The 21751-nt window shown below is 34.5% G+C and overlaps 1 long non-coding RNA gene across 3 annotated transcripts in view; it reads right to left on the bottom strand.

Annotated features, from left to right (window-relative positions):
* Positions 1 to 1470: 1470 nt before the first annotated feature.
* LOC131481535 (uncharacterized) overlaps positions 1471 to 21751 on the bottom strand; it is a 46707-nt gene continuing 26426 nt past the window's right edge. For 2 of the 3 annotated variants that reach the window (XR_009246367.1, XR_009246369.1), the window contains 4 exons: positions 13936 to 14455; positions 11302 to 11525; positions 10775 to 10880; positions 1471 to 1546 (listed from right to left, as the gene is read on the bottom strand). This is a non-coding gene — a long non-coding RNA (uncharacterized LOC131481535). Of the gene's footprint in view, positions 1547 to 9050; positions 9177 to 10774; positions 10881 to 11301; positions 11526 to 13935; positions 14456 to 21751 lie in introns of those variants that run through there. The other variant, XR_009246368.1, reaches the window with a different exon arrangement.

Below are 21751 nucleotides of genomic sequence, written 5' to 3'. Positions count from 1 at the left end.
AGGAATCCAATCTTCAGCATTATTTCTCAGCATAATTTCCAAAATATGTAATTCTGACTTGTACAATTTTATAGGTCTGTATGCTATCATGTATACATGTAAAATTAGGTGTTGGATATCCATTAACTCCTAGAGGTTTTGTCATTTTCTATTGCTGGCTAAGACAATGATATAGTGGAGATCATTATCAACTTGAATTAACTTATGAGTGGAAGTAAATGACAAGAAAATAATGTACTACAGAGTTCTTTGTGTTATGTTAGCCTAATACAAAGAACATCTTGTAGGTTTTAGCTTCATTGGTGTTGGTATGATTTCTGCCAAGTAAGCATAATTTTATTTAGCAACCTGGGTACATTGTTGAAGCCAGACAATTGCTGTCAACTTCAGGCAGCCACTGAATCTTTCTATTTGCTTCTAATACTCCAGTCATCTTTAAGTTGATTCCTACATCTTAGCTTTTAAAGAATGAGTGATTACAGCTCATACACTTTCTCTTTGGCTTTATACAATGGACCGAATTACTTAACAGGTCATGTTCTGCCCCTTTGAATTTCAGGTCTGTATTCTCTGTTAAACTATCTAACAGTCTTTAAAATAAATTTTCAGTGAAGTCATTGCCTGCATTTCTCTTTGAACTTTTAAACAAATGTCACAATGTCCTATTACATAAAGTTAATTCAAAACATAATATTACATGTTCTTTTCCCTGCAGCTAGTTTTGAACTACAGTGTTGCCCTGTTAGGATTTTCAGAAGCATAGGCAAATGCATATAAAGAAATTAACTAATAGAAAAAATAAAAGTCAAATTCATATTGTCAGAATCAGGAGCAATGTGCTATTTTTGAAGAAGAATATGTTTTGATTCTAATTTTTCCCCTCAATAGTACTAGTTCAAAGGTAATTAGTCCAGCTTTCTGATAGAAAGCACATGACTAAGTAATAAAGCATACATTAATGTAGTTCTGGAAACAAAATGGTGGTAATGTTAATGTTTAACTACATTGCCAAATTATATGTGTCAAGCCATCGTTGTATTTCTTAAGTGTTAGTTGCATAACTCTTGATATTATGCAGACTAATATTATCTGGATGGCATAAAAATGATGACAAAACAGATCATGTCACGATGATAAAAGGAAGAAAAACGAACGTGATCATAAATAACTGTGAAAGTGAATTTAGAAATAATCTCAATTGCATCATTTTAAAACATCAAACGCATACCACAGCAGTGTAAAGTCAATTGCATATTAAAAATGTTACAAACTAGATATAATAACCTTGTTTTCTTTATTGTACCAAGAAATGATTAAATCAATGTTGTATACAAGAAAAGATTACTTACATTTGATTTGTCAATGCCTTTATCTGGGGAGAATGTCTATGGCTTCCCCATGCAAGGATAGTATCATAAGATTTTAATCCTGCTGGAAAATTCCTATGTCCTAGTTACTTCATAGCTCACATAACATCATTGAGATCACACTGCTCACAGGCTTATGATGATCGTGATGTAAATAAAGATATCACACTGCCAGTACTCTAGAAATACACAATTCATAAAATCAGTGTATAATATTGCTAAATATAATAAATTACTATGTTCCTGGTATTTCCTATAATACACTTGTATCATTATTTTACATTGTTCTGGTTCTTATAAAAATTACTTATAAAACAGCCTTTCATTGTTACAACAGGTTTATTCCAGGGGAAGGCACTATTTTTCAAATACCAGTGCATATGTTTAGAATTGAGCAAGCATAGAAAAAGATGCAGTAATGCCCCAGACTTTCACATTCATTCACCACCTACTGACTCATGAAGAGTGATGGACAGTCTCACCACCTCCATTCATGATTAGTTCCTTATTCCAGTATCACTGCATATTTTCTATGATTATGAACAAAAAATACTTAACCACTATGCCACAATGGCTTAAAGTACTAAATAGTACAAATTGCTACATAAACTTGTTCAAAAGCAAGAGGTAATCACACAACCTAGGTGTGAGGGAAAGGGTACTATTTAGATTGACACAAGTATACTTAGTGATGTTCAAACAATGAAAAAGTAATCTGATGCTGTATTTGTTAGAGTATATCCCTGTCATTGTGTGACACATTACATTATTTACATTCACTAATAAGTTCTTACATTCCTTTGTTGTTCTCCTAAGTTATAATTAAATTTTACTCAAAGTGAAATGATAATATTCAAGTAACAAGTTCTCACGAGCAGATTAAGAGGCCTCTTTCCTATTTTGTGTCATTTTTCTATTGACTATTATTTAGAATAGGTTCAGATTTAGTTTGAATAATGTTATAAGAAAGTTTCATAGGCACAAATAAAACTTGGAGGAAAGAGAAGGAAAATTAAATGGTATTGGGAGTAAAATCTGTTAGTAACAAGGAATGGTTAGTACAAAAGTGCAAAGGAGTAATACAGGCCTCGTGTGTATGTTTGTGTTTATATATGTATTTATATATTCATGGACATGTGCATGTACACAGTGTGTAACAAATAGATAAAATCGTGCTCCAATTTTACTACAATATAATATAAAAACATAAATGTTTTCATGTATTTCAACAATTATTTTTTTGCTGAATTTGGTAATTTGTATGTATTTCTTCCATGTAAATAATAAATATTATAAAAGTTTGTTATTTGTGCTTATTTCATCAGCGTGTTAACCCAACAGTCATTTTATCCAATGGTCGTGCCAGTGTGATATATTCTTCTCCACCCTGTATGTTCTCTCCTACAAACAGACAGTGGCAACAATGTCTTTCTGTATGATTCCAACTTAATATGCATCATGTATTTTCTTTAAAAGTCTGGGATGACATCTAATTTTTAAACAATTTAGATTGATTAATCCTTATGTTTGAAAAGCAGAGATGGGGAGAAATAGAGAGAGTGCTTAGATTTTGGGGCTCAGCCTTCAAATGCCAACAGGAGCAAGGAACTCCACTTGGGTTTCATGTATTGCCTTCCCAGGTGCATTAGCAGGAAGCTATCTTGAATGTGGAAGCATAACTTCACACACTGTTAGGGAATGAAGGTCTCCCAAAAAGTAGCTTAGTCCATTGCATGCAACTCCCACTTCAGTATATTTTTGTAGACAAGTTAGATAACTGAAACACAAAGTTTAAAAATAGTAAAATTTTGATTCTCTGAAGCATATCCATCGCTAGAGATATTTTGAAAGTAATTCTGGTGCTTAAGTGACAGGTAATTATGTCAAATATTTCTTGATGGACTATTATGTACACATCAATATTCTAGCTCTCAGATATAGAAAGAAAAACAAGAAAGTCATGATCATTTTACTAAGCTGGCTATATGATTCTAAAAATATTACACATTCATTCATTTTACACCTGTTGAAAGTGTACTGAAGAGTGCAGTGTCATGAGATTAAGAGAAAAAAAATGGCTACATTTAGGACGTAAAAAATGTCGGTGTCCCCATCAGTTTTAAAGCTTAAGATAAATTTATCGCTAGGAGTTCAAAAGCAAACAAACCAGCAAACAACTACACACACACACACACACACACACACACACACACACACACACACACACACAAACACCTTGAAACAAAGGGAGAGGGAAAAAACACTTAAGTAGGAAAGAAGTTTTCAGAGCAAATAATGAAAACCTATGCTATTCTTTCTTATCAGAGCATATTACATATCACTGAACACTGTTAAATTAATTATTCAACATCACACAGCCCTAAATTGGATTCCATGTCAAAATGCAGTTTTTCAAGTTCTTCCCCTATGTACATAGTCCACTTGCATTTGAGGTCAATGATAGATTGATTTTAAGTTGTTGTTCTTGTTGATGCCTGGGCTACTACACTTAATAAATGATCTTTTAAAATTGTGTGTTTTAAAGGAACAAAAGGATTTGGCATTATTCACTTTGAAGACAGAACAATATATGAAATGTTAAATTTCATATAATTTTTTTAGGAAATAATTTTTATTTTGAATCTGTTCACTGTTGACAGATAAGAAACCATAGTAAATCAAGTTGAGAGAGAAAAAAAATACATGTGTTTTACTCTAGAATTTCTTTTCCCTTTCTCATAAATGACATGAGTAACAATTCATTAGCTTGAACTTAGTAACTATCTTCCGATTCTCTGAAAGCTTTCATTCTAAGATCTTTGAAGCTGAAACAATCCTATGATTAGTTACAGAAGAACCATTGAAAATCTCCCAAAAATAATGTCTAGGATATAAAAAATTATTCCTTCCCATTCACATGATGCAAAGTCTTTAAGATTTGGGGCAACACAAGAAGATAAAAAAAAATATGGATGCTTTAAAGATTTTTCTATTAAACATATAAAATTAAATAATTTCATTATGCTTAATAAATCATTCATACAAAAAAGCAAAAAACTCTCAAACTTTTCAATATGGTTGCAAAAAGCAACACACAATGCATACTTGTGAAGGATCTAAGTCTTAGGTTTCTATGGTTTTGGCAGAGAATCACGTGCTTAGCCCTGCTTTTACTTTTTGCTATTGCTTGCTTTTTTATATTTACTGATAAAAAAAAGTTGGCTAAGTTTAAAACAAGTCTAGACTTATTGATTTAAACTTGTCATTTAACTGTATATTTTCCAAATGAATCATAACAGGAGAACATTCTGAGTTGTTTGCATGAAGGGTGTCATGCATAGCAAAGTGAGTGATGGATGCATTCTAGTCTAGGTTTTTAAAAAGTATTAGCTAACCTACTTACTAAGCCTCTTAAAAAGATGTTTGAAAAGCTTGGAATCTGTTTTTAACAGTTAGAAAGAACAATCTCAAATAATTTTGGAAAAATGATACTTATTAAAATAATGGAACAGATATTCAGAAAGGGAACGTTAAGTCTAGAGGCAATTGAATAAAGAATAAAGATGAATTTTCAGGTGAGAATTATGAAAGGTGTCATAATCCCTATAGAATTGTCAAAGGAACAAACACACCCACTCTAGTAAGTAAAATATAGAAAAGTTGTATGTATGGACAATTGTACCAATGAGTTCCAAAAAAGCTTCTTACTAGATATTCTCAAAACCCTACTCAAATATGTAAATATTTATTCTATGAAGAGCAAGGATTTTTGCTTAAATTCTCAACTTGATTTTCATCAAACCCATGGTGCTGAAACTCCCAAACAAACTAGAGAATTATTGAGAGAAAATACATTAAATGAGCACAAGCAGTACCATGTGAAATTTCCCTGAGGGTTTGTGAAAACAAATTGTTCTCTACATTGAGGAACTACTACTACATATACTGGCATAAAGATAGATTTTGAAATTTGATGATATGAGTTACATTTGGGGTCAACTAACACTCTAGATATTATTGTAAACCATCTGGTTATCTTTCTTTAATTTCAGTGTCTTTGTTAATATGAAGGAATGATAACATACTTCATTCAGTTTTCATGAGTATTGCAGGCATTACCTGTGAAACATTTAAATTTTAATACATGCTCTATTACTTGTGGCTTTTAAACATTTAGTCTATCTTGATTATAGACATTTCTGGTGCTTTACACACCACTAGTCAATAAGACACATTTGTAAAGTATTGACTTAGTTCTAGCAATTCTACTGAGTATGAGGAAGGAAAAAGTCAGATAAAAGATACATCTAATAGGGCCAGGTTTCAATTGGAGAGTCAAACATAAAACCACACCAACAAAGATCACAGTATCTCGTAACACAGCAATTATGTGCTTTCCAACTCTATTAAAGGACTTGGAAGAACAAATGCACAGCTGAGCTTTTGTTGATTTTGAATGTTATGGTACAATTTCCATTTTAAACACAAAACTGTTTCGACCAATCAACCTTTTTTTTTATTAATTATTTTGCATTATGTGACAGTTTCATAGGCTCTGGGAATTCCCCCCCACCCCTCCCCCTCCCCCCCCTCCCCCTCCCCCCCGGTGGATTCCTCCACCTTGATGCAGTATTACAGTTCAAATTCAATCAAGATTCTTTCCTTGCAAACGTATACCAAGCATAGAGTCCAGCTACTTATTGTCCAGATGGGCTGAACAGTTTCTTGGGGAGACCATTTCTGGTCCGAAGTTAGAGCTGGTAGAATATCGTCCCAGTCAATTAATAGTCCCAATATAACATCAACAGCAATTTGCAATATTATGGAATTGACATGGTTTTGAGTAACCAGTATGTTAAAAAAAAAATGCAAGTTCTTAACCACAACCTCTGATTAGCTCATTGACATTTCAATTTTAGTTTATATACAGGACCGGCTGCTATATATCTTAAAATGGCTACAAGGTACCATTCAGCTGTCTCGTGTCTATTTCATTTTCGTATTTAGCCATTTGTTGTGTTGAAGTATAATTTTGCTGATCTTGGCAGATTTTAGGATAATCTAGACTGGCTTGTAACTCTAACAAGATATTTGTCAACAATTAAGGTGCAGAACATTTTTTGGGGGGCGGGTGTGCAGGAAAATCCTCAACACCATGGTGAGGAGTGACCAATCTTTGTGTCCCACCCAGCGGGGCATGAGCCAATCCATGCCAGCTCTTTCCTGTCAGATTCCAAGCTCTACTTTTTGTTGTTTGTCTATTTATTTTAGTTTTTTTTAGTTTGTATGATTGTTTGCTTGCTATGAGGGGTTTTCGGAGCGAGTGATCCCGATGGTCATTGCGAGGGAGAGTGGGGGTCCAGAGCCGGAGCCAGGCTAGGACCAGAGAAAGCTCTCCTCCCTGGTCCGGAAGGACGTTTATTGTTCTTCTGTTTTTGCGGACCGCTCAGCGCTTCTGGTTGTCTTTCTGATGACGTTGGTTTCTGCACGGTAGTGTTTGGACTTCTTCCATTCCCTGCGGAAGCTCCAGTTGGGGGTGGGTGACCTCAGAGTACTCGGCCTCCGATGGCATCCAATTCCCTGTGGCCTCCTTGGCAGTTGGGATATAGTCCTTGTTGCTCGTATTAATAGTTTGTGGTGAAGGTCTGGGAGTCTTCATGGTTGGGATCCAAGCTTCTTCCTTACCACCTGCTCCACTCTGGAGTGCCCTCCTGCTCCACGCACATGACCTCCTGATAAGAGGTTGTCAGGATCACACCCGATTCCCCCCTCAAGCATTGGTATAGTAGTTTTACTATTGTTTAGTGCCGCTTTGAGTCTGTTGTCTATGAATTACCAAATTTGATCTTGATAGGCTATATTGTACTTTTTCCTCACTCTTTTTATGGTCCTGAAAGACTTCCCTGCACTCCCTCCCCATTATGGATTAACATAGCCTATGTAATTACAACACAATGTAATTAATGAATAAATTTAATAAAAAAACATAGCATATTGAGGGTATAGTAGGCTTTACAGTTTTTCGATGTAGATCTTAAGTATTCTGACATTAATTGTTGGTTTATAGGTTATATCGCATTATCTTATTTCATTGGATACAGGTAATCAACCGTTTTCTTACAGGTTCTGTTTTATCTCTAGAATGATGCAATAGATAACCAAACTCTGAGAAAGTTGAAGAAAGTGCAGACATTTTCAGCTATCAATGGAATGAATGATGCAAGCAGGAGAAGGAAGGATAAGTTAAGGGTTAAGTATGCTGAAGTTTTATTAGCCATATGAGACAGTTCATATTTGCCTAGGGGTAAAGTAAGTCAGGGTGTATTCTTTTGAGAGAATGATATATTTGTGTTTCTCTGAAAATGCAAAATTGATCTTCAGCTGCCTACTCATCCTCACAACTATCTATGTATTTCTTTAAATTTCTCATTGGCACCCATTCTGCCCATTTTCAAAATATTTTGTTTTTACACTGTACACATGGTAATTTTAGTTTAATGTAAATAAGCTGCATTTGCTTATCAGGAGATTATATGTCACTCTTCCCTTTTAGACAAGAAACGCTCTTTAGTATGCTTTAGTAGAGTACTTTGGTAAACCTCCACTCCTCTATAAAGAGCAGCGAGAATATTATTCAACCTCCACACAGCTGCTTCTGGAAAATTACTCCTATTGCTCTGTGTTTAAAACCCTCTTATTTCTTTCTATAAGTCATTTGGAAACAGCCACAATGCCCTGTACTTTATCTCCATATTGTTGTCTATTAACTTTGAGATAACTTCCTTGACATCTTCCTTATTAATTGAGCATATGGCACCTGTTTGACAGTAAATCATCAAACCTTATTACCAGTCTTGAAGGATTCAGTGTTTATGTGGACAACTTCCTCAACCTCATTATCACAGTGATCTTTATGAAACATAAATCACATGATACTATATGAATCCTTAGACTCTTTTAAAACCCTTTTAAAATCTCTCCAGACAGAAGAAAAATGATTTTCTTTCGCAAATAGCAGTTCTTCTTAAGAGAGGATAACTTTGTTCACTCAGTGAGCATTTTTTTAAAATAATACCTGGCATACTCTTGACTGTTATACTTAAAAGTATGATGTTACCTTCCAGTGAGCAGAAGCTAGTGATGCTGTGAAGTTCCAAAATACCCAGAGTAACCCTCTTCCCTAAAACAAATACGTAGTTTGTTCAACCTATCAATTGCTCTGAGGTTGAAAATCCCTGTTCTATGAAGGCTTCCCTGATTTAGAACTTAATATCAATTTAACATGTATTCACAGGTTATTTCCCTCACTCACTAATTTGAATCACTATCGTCTCTATTTTGGTTTGTTATGTTCTCACACAGTTTCCCATCTGAAGAGCACTAGGCATTACTGCTGCCTGAAATGAACTTGCATGAACTGTAATCAACACACACACCATGAAGGCACAGGTCTCAGACATGAAACTGAAGAGCTTACAGGGGATAGCAGAACTGATGGATTTACCTTCCCCTCATAAAGCTGAGGCTCTTTGCTAAAGATAGTGGAAACCCTTGTGGTTATGCTCAAGCATAGAAATAGCAGGTATAAATTTCTGCATCATTATAATAATGATACTTATAAGTGAAAGCATTTTCAGGTTGTTACTACAAAATTCAGAATTCAGAAATTCATCTAGAACTTCCAAATAACTTCACACACACGAACATCACTGTTGGCAATTTTACAGGTAAAAAAAATGCACCAATCTATTTAAACCTGATTACATTTCTGTCACACAGGTTGGTGAATTACATGGGTGTGGTTCAGTCCTGGAATAGTCAATTTTAGAATTGGTTCTCCTGCCCCCTCATTATGGGGAAGAAAATGGCAAATAGGTAAGATAAGAAAGTTATGCTTCTGCAATAGTATGGCTGAAACAGATTAAAGGTATATGAAATAGAAAGCCAATCATTAGCTCTGGAGATAGAAAAATGATAGAGATTTGAGAGAAATTGAGTGCACACCACTCCTCAGACTTATGTCTATAAAAAAGGTAAAGAAAAAAACAAAGGAAGAAGGGAGAAAGAAAGAAGAAGAGGGAAGAATGATTAATCTTAGATATGCATTTAGGAATGACATAAAATTTGTTCTCTTTATATTACTAAAATAATAAAATGACTCATTAAAAAAAAAAAAGAACTGAATGTGGTAACAGATACCAGAAAACCATGGAATTCATACAGTGACATTTGTAGACTGAAGAGGAAAGTGTTCCCAGAAAATAATCTTGTGGAATTTAACACATGATAAGGTGGAAAATAAAGTGAGCTCTGGAAAAGAGTGACTAGGCAGCAGCTGCCAGATGAAGAGAAGAAAGTCAGGCAGTTCTGCTTTTGTGGTTATGAGAGAGAGAACAGGTTCAACAAGAAGACACTGGTGAGTAACATGTAATGTTGCTAGAACTCAACTATAATAAGGATACAAGTGTAATATGTTGGTCAGTGAGATGGTGATCAGGGACAAATCTAGATGAAAAGTGCTTTGCACCAATGAAAACAGTAGAGACATCAAAGTACCAAAGGGAAAATGGAGCGGTCGGTGCATTCACAATCCCAGAGAAGGAAAGAACTGACTTCTAATGCAGAGGAAGACATTTTTATGTGGCATGAGCAACAAGATTTTGTCAAAGTTTAGGATATGTTGAGTGAACGGATGAGGAAATTGATAAAATAGAGAATGGAGGAAGAGAGACAGAGGCAGAAAAAAAGATGGGATCGAGAGAGAGAGAGAGATTGTTTTTTTTGGTTGAGAAGATTAAAAGAGACAGCATGACAGTGTCCGGGTCATTCTCATGGATACAATGTAATGTTTTGGTTTTTTTTTTTTAAAGATTTATTTATTTATTTATTTATTTTGCAAAGTCAGATATACAGAGAGGAGGAGAGACAGAGAGGAAGATCTTCTGTCCCATGACTCATTCCCTAAGTGACCTTATCAGCCAGTGCTGCGTCGATCCGAAGCCGGGAACCCGGAACCTCTTCCGGGTCTCCCACACAGGTGCAGGGTCCCAAAGCTTTGGGCCGTCCTCGACTGCTTTCCCAGGTCACAAGCAGGGAGCTGGATGGGAAGTGGAGCTGCCGGGATTAGAACCGGCGCCCATATGGGATCCAGGGTCGTTCAAGGTGAGGACTTTAGCCGCTAGGCCACACCGAAAGGTCCGATACAATGTAATGTTAAAAAATCTTTTACAAACAAAAAGTCCTCCTTCATATTTTCTGTATCATCTGAGTACATATTTACATAACAAGAAAATTTTTTAAAAAGTACAAGTTTTTAGACAAATGTCACTGTAGAAACATCATTGGGTTATACATTTTAATTCTATGCAGTTTTTCATTATATATTTAAACAATATTTTAAAATATACCTGCCATTAAGAGTGAAGATTCCTGATGGCAAGTTACATGTGAAGAAGGTTGAGAATATAGACTGATATTTCAGGATCTTCAGTGTATTACAAACTCCTGGCTTTACTGGAAAAATGATGAACAGGAAAAATCATTTAATATCTACATTTCCTGATTTGTAAAATGAACATTGGATGTTTCCATATTGGAAATAATATTTAAAAGATTACATTAAAAAATCTATCCTCCTGAAATGATATACATTAGGCTTCATTACTAACAGTTAATATTCATTGAAAAGCAAAAAGAGCCAGGGAGAGATAAAACGATCTTTAATAAACAGGTGAGTACAAAGAGATTTGAAAATCAATGAGGTAAAATTGCCTTCCACTTAAAATGAATTAAATTAAAATCAATGTATTGCCAAATCATGAACTATAATTTATTTAACACTACTATCAGGATGCAAGGGACCCAGACATTAGCTCTGACAGATTACAGAATGGAGAGACTTGGCAGGTGTCACTATGGACTTTGATGTACTTACCGACAGGAAAGACATAAAATCAGAACGGCTCTAGACATTCTCAGCTATGCAGCTGCATTTTAGCAAAATATCAGATGACATCTTCAAGTCTCAGGGAAAAGACATGCTTTATCTTTTTTCATTTCTTTTTCAAAGCAGCATTCTTGAGATACTAGTCCGTATAATGAACGGCATTGTTGAAAATGTAAAACTTGGTGTTTCGATGAATAATGGCCACTGTGAAACTATGCACAGAACAAAGATAAGATAAAAATGTATATTCATTAGCCCTAAAAGCTCCACCTTGTCTCTTTAAAATCCTTTTTCTTTCCTCCAACCAGAGCTCCCCTCACACTTTCTCATCTCTACTAAATTCTATCACTATAAATTAATTAGTATTTGCTAGAGTTTAATAGTAATGGAATAATACACAATAGACTTATTTTTGCTTACTTTTATCCAATAATTTAAAACATAATTTGCAGTATTGACACCCTATGTGAGTACCGGTTCTGATCCCAGTTGCACCAATCCTAATTCACCTTTGTGAAAAGGAAAATAGTTGTGTAAAATAGTGGAGAATGGTCCAACTGTTTGGAGCCACTGACACCAAATGAGAAGCCTAATTGATGCTCTTGGCTCCTGGCCATCTAGAGAATAAACCATCCAGTGGACATAAAATCTATCTCCTTTCTTGTGACATTTACATTCAAAGTAAATAATTTAAAAAAAACTTTCATATTAATTTTCAATGACTTCGTTGAATCTTCAGGCTAGTTGTAATACTACTTTGCTTACTATTTGAATCACATCTGCCTCAATCAAGTTTGAGTTCAAAATCACCCATGGAAATTATATATACATATATATATATATATATACATATATGTAAAATTTATAAACTCTTGTTAATGTTACATTTTCTTTGCCTCCTCTCCAAATCATGAAAGTACTTAACCAAATCTGGATTTATAAATCTTTTCTAGAAACTTTTCAATTTGTTTTTCCCATTTCCATTAGGGGACTCATTCTATATAGCAACTATGGCCTTACAGAATCTTTCAAGTTATAAAGCTTTAACTTCAAAATTAATACACAATTTGTGGAGAGAGGTGTGGATGTTGTATTACAAGCTTTAGAAGAAACATACTTTGTACATTTTCATCAGCGCTCTGGTGTGAGAAAATACATTGTCTTCGAGCAGAAATAATTAGAAAATAAATGTTCTGAGAAGCATGTCTCCAAACTGGGTTTAAATGTTTGGTAAAACTGTGTCTCAAATACATTTAAGCCTTCATCAAAGTATGGTTTTGCTATTTATAGGACATAGACACAATGTACAATGCTTAAGAGCCCTAGGATTTTCAGAATGATTCATAGGTCTTAGTTTTAACATAGAGTCCTTGCCAAAAGCCAGCAAAGCTGCCCCAGGGAGAGAGCTGGGAGGTGAGGTACCTCTTGAAACAAGAGAGGGAGAGACACCAAAGATTTGAAGAAGGGTCTTGGGTTTTAAGTGTTCCCTGACCCCTTCTTGTCGGATGAGAACCTATAGGTTGATTGTTTCCCATTGGTGGCCTCTTGACCACTTAGGAAATGACTCAGCAGTTTTTGTGCTGCCCACTTGAGGTGTGGCCAAGATTTCAGTGGGCTTGGATGGGCTTGCTTCTGATGTCCTTGTCAAGTACCCCACATGAAAAGATAGATATATCTTGGTCTCACACCTGTCTTGGCCTTAACCCTGACCTGATCATAAAACCTCTCCTGTCAGTTCCAACGAAACTGTATCACATAATACAATGTAATCAATGAATAAAAAAAAATAAAAAATATATATAAAAAAACCTCTCCTGTCAACTTCTATTGATCTCTTAAAGGCAAAACTCCCATTTCGGTTAACTTTCCTGGGATTTCTGATAACTCTGTCCTTTGGGAACTGAAGTATTTACAGTGTTTGTTAGATCTATTTTTGTCTAGATTTAAAACAGTAAAATTCAAAATGCCCATGCATATGAAATCTCAAAAATAATTTCTATTGGCTGGCACTACAGTTCTCTTGAGCTCACTTTCATTTATAGCCCTGGTTTGACAATAGGTCCTGCTCAACTTGGAAAAGCCAAAACAGTCACCCTAACTTCTGGCAACAGCCAAAGATTCCACAAGCAGAGGCAGGGAGCGAGGCAGCCCCGGACCAGAAGCAGGAGAGACTTACTGCATCTCTTAGCTCTTTACTGACATGTAGCCAGTAAACAACTTAGGTGCATTTTTCTTGGCCACACCATGCATTATTGTTTTTGTTTTCCTCTTTTCACACCCTGTTTGCTTCACAAGACCTCACTAATCAAACTTTTATCCAAATTTCTTAGGTGAATACAAGCCTCTGCCAAGGGTTGCTATGGATTAAACCTCCCCATGACACTCCCATTCAGCTTAACACAGCCAGAGACGTGCTACACCCGCAAGCACCATAAAGCAAAAAAGGCTGGAATATTAGGCTGGGCAGAGCTGGAAAATGGCTTGAGGCATACTGAGTGAGTCAATGCATCATCCAGGCCTTGTCTCCTCAGAACGTCTGAAATGCCCGACAGGAACCATCCAGACCTTGTCTCATCCCACTATGTACCCTAGTCACTGACTCACATACTAAGGGTCACTCACATGTAGTAACTGAGGAGTTGCTGTCTTCTCCCATCCCCTATGCCTAAGATGTTTAAAAACCCAGTGCTTTATACCCTTCATGGCCATTTCTGTAGCAATCATGCTGTCGTGAGGAATGGGCCATCTCTTGCCAGAGGTCAATCTGTCAGATTATCTCCACTAATAAAATCCTTTGCCTAAAAAGCAAAGAAAACAACTCCACCAAAAAATCATATGCAATCACAGCTACTTAGCTTCTGAAACTAAAATTATCCTGTCCTTTAAGTTAGATATTGACTATTGTTCCATCAAAGTTGTAAAAGGCATCATCTTCCAAGAGCATGTTGTTCCATTTCCACTGAAGCTCTGTGGTAGTCATCTTCCTTGATGATTTTAGCTAGATAACAGAGGGCAGCTTCTGTAACACCACTTAGTGCTTCTCCATGCACTTTTGGTTGTGGAGATAACTTTGTTTAAACCTCATGGCTCAACCTTGCTAGTTTCAAGCATGGTGTTAATTCTTCTTCAACTCTGTTGAACCCTACAAAATTAAAGAGAGATAGAATGTTACTCTGCAATGGTCATTGACTTTGGGATACACTGAGATTGGTTTCATATTCTCTCCAAACCAGTAAAGCCTTCTCAATGTCAGCAAAATACTGATGAATCTGAGTGTACTCAAAACACATAAGGATTTACAAATGGAAAATGAAATTACAAGGTCTATATATTGCTGCTGCAAAAACCTATCCTTTTTTTGAAATCCAGAAATATGTTTTTCATAATACATAGTTTTAATAAAATTTTTGAAGATCCTTTACATAAAATTTGAAATAAACCATTCTAAAGATTTTTTTTGAATTCTGTATCAAAAATTATAGTGGGATTTGTGTTATTTGAAACGAATATGTGTTTTTAACTATGAAGTCTTTCCTCTAGAGAAGATACAAGAGACTTCTCAACAGTACACAATTTTTGCTACTTGATAATTTTGGCTTCATTCTTTCATTCATACATGAAGTTCAATGTTTTCATCACCACAATTTCTAGTCTTTCCCAAATATCTCTCTTGTAATATTTGAAGGATATACAAATAATATAAGGACATCTAGTTTTATTTGTAAAAACTATAATTTATATTTATTCAGTTTGAGAAATTAAGGTCTAAAATACTTTACTGAGATTGCTTAATTTTTCGAGTATGTGATCAAAATGACTCCCCTGGTCCCAGAAAATGGTGAATTAACAAATCACACAATTTCAAGAGTCCATATTTTATGAAAGGTAATCTTTTGGTTCTAGAAATATATATAGTCTAAAGTAATATCTCTCATATGTACTGGATGCCCATAATGTGTCTAGAACCGTTTCTTCAAAACTAGAATTTTCTGACACTAACCTAGTAACACTCCTTCATTTTTAAAAATTCTGCATAAAAAGAAAGGTGTTTTAGAAAAGCTATCATTATATTTTATACATCCACAACATAAAAAAATCATTGGGTTTCTATGGAGTAATAACAATAAAAAAGTCCTCAAAGGTGTGTATCGTTCCAATATTTGGTTCCTTTTGGTGTTAGGTGTTAATATTATTTTTACAACAACTTTATGAGGTAGCTCTATAGAGAAAAATGTGCGGTGCATATACTTATTTTAAAACCATTTTATGGAAACACAACTGCATTTTTGTCATTGCAAAATGGCATTTTTAAGATAGTATCTAGATGTTTCTGCTACTCCAGAGAATAATTATAGAGAAATTTACTCTGTTGTTATAGAATCATGTTTTCAATTAGTATAAGATACCTTGACACAAATACAATGTATTTCAATCTTTTAAAGAAGAATCAGCATTACAGGTGGAATGATTCATTCCTTATTTTAAAAAGAGCTTTATGAAGTCAGGTGCAAAGAGTGAAAAGGAGCAAGGACAATGTTAGAGACAATTATTTTATTATCTCTATTATCCCTTATCACATGTTTTGTAGTACATTTGGTATCACACAGATGTAAGCAAATTCCACTATTTCATTTTTTTGGGTAGATTTAGACAACTTCTGAGAACTTGTCAATGTTTTCCAACTTGAAGGGAGCAACATATTAAGGTAGATAACAATTTTTATATCCAATCATAGGTATTTTTAAATGAATTATATTTTTCTTAAACATACTTATATATTGTATTATCTGAGAAGTCTCTCACTTAATTTTCAGAATCTGACTAAATTTGCCATTTTCATTTCCAGATAGTCGTCTCCTTATTTTGGTATTTCAATCTCAAGGTATCTGTCTAGTCAATTACGCAACATCTGATCAAACAAGAAAAGAATCCTATAAAATAACAGGCTATTCAAGTGAAATACTGATGAGCCGCTTCTGCATTGCTTCTCCCATTGATGTTATTCCAGTAATTTTGTCCTTGTGTGTAAGATGGTTAACCTGGCACTTATTATGATAACAGCATATGTGAATAAAAGAATAAATTACCAAGTGCATGATTCCTATTGATGTAAGCATTTGTTCTCTATCAGGAATGTGCCTGGTAACAACAGTCAAACAATGCTCTTTACCTTCCAAATTGAACACTGCACACTGCCTGACTTTAGATATAATTACTTCACATAATTGTTTCTGTCAAGAATAAATGAAGCCTTAAAAGAACAATGCAATCATTACAAGTGGAGCATCTTAAGATACATTTTATATTGGCCTTTTACTGGTAGTGTTTTCTAGGTTAACATTAAAGACTAATTGTGCGTCTTCAAGAAGCAAAAACAGATATCTGAGCACTGAGTTATTCATGAGTAATTTTAAATGCACTCTGGTTGTTCAATGAAAACCTAGCAAAAGTAGTATTTGCTCATAGTTAATTCATAGTTAAGTCCTACAGCATGCCTGTCGAAAACGTATCAATAAAAAAAAATGTGAGGTCAACATCCCTGTTTCAATGCTAAATAGCGATTAAAAAGTGATTTCTTTGTCATTAGACTTTATCTTAGTATCAATGATTTACCTTATGATTTTTGTTTTACTAATTGTATTTACATATAATATTTTCATGTTAAATATGCAGGGTGGAATAATCATAAGGAAACTTATATGCACATATTAACCTGAGAAGGCTATAATTTCATTGTTTCATGCATGACACTTTTGTTGCAATGGTAAACTACGGAGACAATCAAATTCATTGCACTTGGTAGTGTGTTATAATTTAATATATACCATAAAAGAGATATCATTCCATGTTATATAATTTCACACTGTGATTAAATGTGGTGGAATCTGTGGACATGGAGGGATACCTACACACTTGCTAATTACACAAACATGCTAATGCATGTTTGTAATTACACAGGTCCTGTCAAACTCAAATATAATTTAATTATGCTTTGTTAGACAATCTAAATTTCCTGTCACTAATTCACTTGTATATTCCATAAATGACTGTTAGTAGTCTTGACTTTAAAGTTTCCAATCTTGTAAATTAAATACTGAAAGATTCGTAAGTATAAAAATACACACATACACCTATTTAAGTGTTACAGAAGAACATACAGGATCCTCAGAAGGCTAAGTACTATGGAGACACCACATGCACTTCGAAAAAGACATTGGATGCACTTTGTTTGCAGGGAAATACCTGCTTTTGTTTCAGGGATGCTGTTCTTGCCAACATTCATGCAAACCTAAGCTCCATGCAACATTGCTAAGAACTGGACCCTTTCTGGTTGTGAATATGAGTGTACTCTCTTGAATGATCTGGTATAACCATAAGGTGAGCTTTCATGAGAATTGGGCTTTCTTGTCCTTCTACTTTTCTATCATGGTAAAGAACAGCTTTCCTCCTTTTGTAGAAGAGGTGGAGAAAATTTTTTTTTTTTTTTGCAAAGAAGATTTGGATTTTTACATCATTTGGTTATCATTTGGTTGGCCATACTAAATTTTCAACTTAAAAAGTAATCTCCTCTAGACTTTTTGAATTTCAAGCCCTATAGTTGGCAATCCCAGGCCAAATGATTTCTTGGACTTCATCTGGCCAATGCACCAGGTCATTGCCCCTTCCAGAATTTTGAGGATGCAGCTACATGATGCTATTTTACAACAGGAGACTGGGTTCTTGCCAGAATACTGAACCTGCTAATGCTTCAATTTTAAAGTCTCAACCTCCAGAACTATGGGAAATTGTTTTTTTTTTTCCTTAGCAGCACCTTTCCATTTCAGATATTTTGCTATAGAAGCACAATTTTTTTAAAAAAGGCAAGAATAAGGACTTTCCTAGGTCATGTGACAGGTGACATTTAGGTTAAGTGACAGGTGACATTTTAGTGAGATTCCTATCTTGACTGGGAAGATTGGAAGAAAGAGGAACATGAGAATGAAAAGATAAATTCTGTGTATCTTGAGGGGAAGGGGCAGAAACAGTACAGAGGAGGAGAAGTGGGTTACATTGACACAGAGGGTTGAATACAAGACTTAAAGACATGCAGACAGAGAGAGGTAGAACAAGAAACAGCCCTGCTTCTGCTCTTCACTTCCCAAATGGACACAACAGCATGGTTTGAGCTGGACTGACACCAGGAGCCAGGATTCCTTGCACATCTCCACACAGTTAACAGAGGCCCTATTATATCGGACATTGTCTGTTGTTTTCCCAGGAGCATTAAGAAGAAGCCAAGTTGGAAACAGAGCCACCAGGTCACAAACCAACACTTTGGTATGGAATGTCAGTGTCACAAGCAGCAGTTTGTCTCATTGTGCTACAATGTCAGCCACTTAAAATATTTTATCTAAGATAAAAATGTTTATATTGGAGTTTTAAGAGGTGAAATTGATTTTACTGTAGAAAAATGATTGGAGAGGAGGGCACTGTGCCAAAGTGGTTATTGAAAAGAAGTTAAGAGCTATTGCAGTAACTCATGCCAACCATGACAGTAACTTAGACTAGGGATCTATGGGTAGCAGGTAGAGAGAAAGGCAAACATCTTCAATATATATTTAGAAGGAAAGAGAGAGGAAGAAGTTATAGATTTACTTTAGGATAGGTTCAATCACCAGAGTTGCATTAATTTCTTTCTTGTGCAACTAAAGACACAATGATGTGACTTAATGATTAATCAAGTTGCTAATAGAAACATGACAATCTTTCGATGATTGGAAGGCGAAAGAAAAATGAGAAAAAAAAGCTCCTCAGCATATAGGCATGCAGGACCCAGAGGAGATGTTTGAGCTGCAGACACAGTGCTTTCAGAAGCAGTTGATAACCTCACAGAAATTTTAGTTAAGATTCAGATTCATGGCACTTGTATTTTTGAACCTATAAGTGAGAAACTAATTTAACTTTACATCATCCTATCATAATGATCACTTATTATTATATTGCTTACCCTATATATATGTCAAAATCATCAGTTTACTGACCAGGAAACCCTTCAGGAAATATGTGGATGAGTTGCAGTCCCAGTTGATTCGTAATATAATTTTTAAAAGCAAACAAGGTATGTGGCTAACAGCAAGCTATTGGAATAGCTAAGATGTTATATATATATATATATATATATATATATATACATGTATATGTATATATATATACAGAACAGAAAGCGGATTGTTATTTACGCTTTAAATAAAATCAAGTATTCCTAAAATCTAAATCTGCAAAAGGCAGTTGACATGTGAATTTTCACTAAGAGATTCTATCTGGAAAAATAATATTTTCTTGAATAATAATTGGATGTTAAGTGTTTTTTTTAAATTTTCATTTTAAAAATTTATTTTATGATACAATTCCATAGGCTCTGGGATTTCCCTTAACCCTCCCCCAATTCTCTTGCCCCACTGATTCTCCCTATATTATTCCAATAGCATAGCCCTTCATAAATAATCACAAGTCCATCATCGTATTGTCAAGATATACTTATCAGCTTCTTTGGGAGTACATCTTTGATTTGGAAGTACAGATGCATAGTGCATTGCCTATTCACACCTGGATATGATAGTGTTCATTACACAGTTACAATACATCCTCTTAAGTGAAAAGCCATAAAATAAAATCCACAACAGGAAGAAAAATAGAAAATATACAACTCCATCAAAAAAAGTAACAGGCTGCTGAATGACTAATGTGTTGCTAAAGAAATGATGAGAATCAAAAATCTTCTTGAAGCAAATTATGCTGATTTATAACCTATTGAGTCTATGAAGAAATTAATAAGAAAGCTTTTTGAAGAAATAAAAATATCAAAACACTTGAGGTATAGCAAACACAGCATTGAAAGGGCTATTGATCTTGCGTTTCGCAAGGAGGTTCCATTATATCATAGAGAACATATGATGTTTATTCTTGTGGGATTGACTTACTTCACTGAACATCGTGGTCCCTAATTGGAACCATTTGGTTGCAAATAGTAGAATTTTGTTATTTTTAATGGCTGAGTAGTATGCTTGTTTTATGCATGACCATGGTGTAGGTAGACACATTTTAGTATGAACAGGCCTGGTTATGAGCTTTGTACATGACATGTTTATCTTCTTTTATTTGCATACTAGTATTTATTTTCAATTGTAATTACAATGACAGATATATAGCAAGTAATTTTAAAAGAGGCTATTCATAAGTGCTATTCCCTTCTAATTTCTTGGTTAGCTGCTGCCTATCATATTTACTGTTTTATTTTGTAAATACACTTGAGATATAATTTTATGTAAGTGCAAAATATCAGTGATCTTGGCCTTTAACAGATGGCACTCATATTAGGAAACTGTAGTATTATCAAAGCTACCTATCAGATTAAATATGAGGTGATCTTTTACCCAAGTGAACTATTAAATCTGTGTTAATAAGATAATATTAACATTGATTTTGAGCATTTCAAGAGGCAAGACTAATCACCATTTCAGTTTAAAAACAACAGTTGTGATACTTGGTCTTGGAATATGATTATTTTTTAATGCCACGGGATGAGCTCCTCATAATTTAACATTTTAATTATTTCAAGGTGATCTGTTTTTCTGGTGAGAAACCCTGTGTTGGCACTTTCCCCACACATTTCCTAAGTATAATCACGTATTAGTTGCAATGTTCTTTGTGCATAAGAATTAATTATGCTAAAGAAAAAGCCGTTTTTTAAATGAAAGGTGTAAAATACCTCAGATATCTAGTATGAACTAATTCGTTGACTGGAAACTCATTACCGCTAAAAATGTCAGTTCTGATGAAGCATTAAAAAAATTCCAAGAATCAAATTCTGAATGTCTTTACTAAGCTGTTTTATGGTAGCATGTACCATTGGAAATGTGATGAGTCTTCATGTAAAAATGCTGATTTGAATTAGATTTAGAATGTATGTCATCCTCAATTAGCCGTTCTTTCATCAAAATGATCTCACAAACACAGAGAATGAATCTTTATTTCCTCCTTTGCACATGGGAGGTCATTTGTCAGATTTAATATACTTCTACCTATGTCTTCCTACATGCTTGGAGTTCAAGATGGATGATCATGAACTTCCAGAAAAAGTTTTTAGCTTAAAACTTACATTCAATTATAATATAATGCCAAAACCATTCATATTGAGGATAAAAAATAGAGTAACATTTACTAAAATAACACTGATTTATTTCTATTTGATGGAAAAAAAGAAGATAATTTGTCTTTTTACCTCTTTCTCTTAGGATGAGTTCATGTACTAGTAATTGCCTATGTAATTTGGAACAAGAAATACTAGGTAGCAAAACATGATTTTCTTGACTCATTTATGTACACTTAGGACTAAGATTTCAATTGTTACTAAGATTTCAATTGTTAGTGAATGAGATATTATATTTTTAGATTGTTG

Source organism: Ochotona princeps, chromosome 12 (assembly GCF_030435755.1).
Source record: "Ochotona princeps isolate mOchPri1 chromosome 12, mOchPri1.hap1, whole genome shotgun sequence".
NCBI classification, from domain to species: Eukaryota; Metazoa; Chordata; class Mammalia; order Lagomorpha; family Ochotonidae; genus Ochotona; species Ochotona princeps.
Note: the sequence above shows the minus strand (reverse complement) of the source record. Positions and strands in the feature narration are given on the sequence as shown.